We start from the raw sequence: 345 nt of genomic DNA, 5'->3' as shown, positions 1-345 counted from the left end.
TCCCGGGGGTCAGCCCGGGCACCTCAGCGAGCACCCAGGACAGGGAGCTGCCCCCGGCTGGGTGCCACGGCGGCTTTTAGTGCCAGGAAAGGATTTTAGGGAGCAACAAATGACTATTTTGATTGGCATGGGGGAGCGGCCGGTGCGTCGCTTCTGCGCGGGTTAATGCTTCGAGAAACAGCATCTGAGTTTTCTGAATAATTGAGCGGCTTTACGTTTGGTTTATTCGTTTAAAACTGCGTTCGTTAAGGGGGCCCGAAAACATCGAGTAAACGGGGAGGTTCCGTTGCCACCTGTCCGTGCGCCTGGGGAAGGGACGAAGCCCTCGGCCGGCCCCGCAAGCCC

Source organism: Antrostomus carolinensis, unplaced genomic scaffold (assembly GCF_000700745.2).
Source record: "Antrostomus carolinensis isolate BGI_N321 unplaced genomic scaffold, ASM70074v2 scaffold37688, whole genome shotgun sequence".
Lineage (NCBI taxonomy): Eukaryota > Metazoa > Chordata > Aves > Caprimulgiformes > Caprimulgidae > Antrostomus > Antrostomus carolinensis.
The sequence above is the reverse complement of the archived record's forward strand: the minus strand, read 5'-3'. Positions refer to the sequence as shown.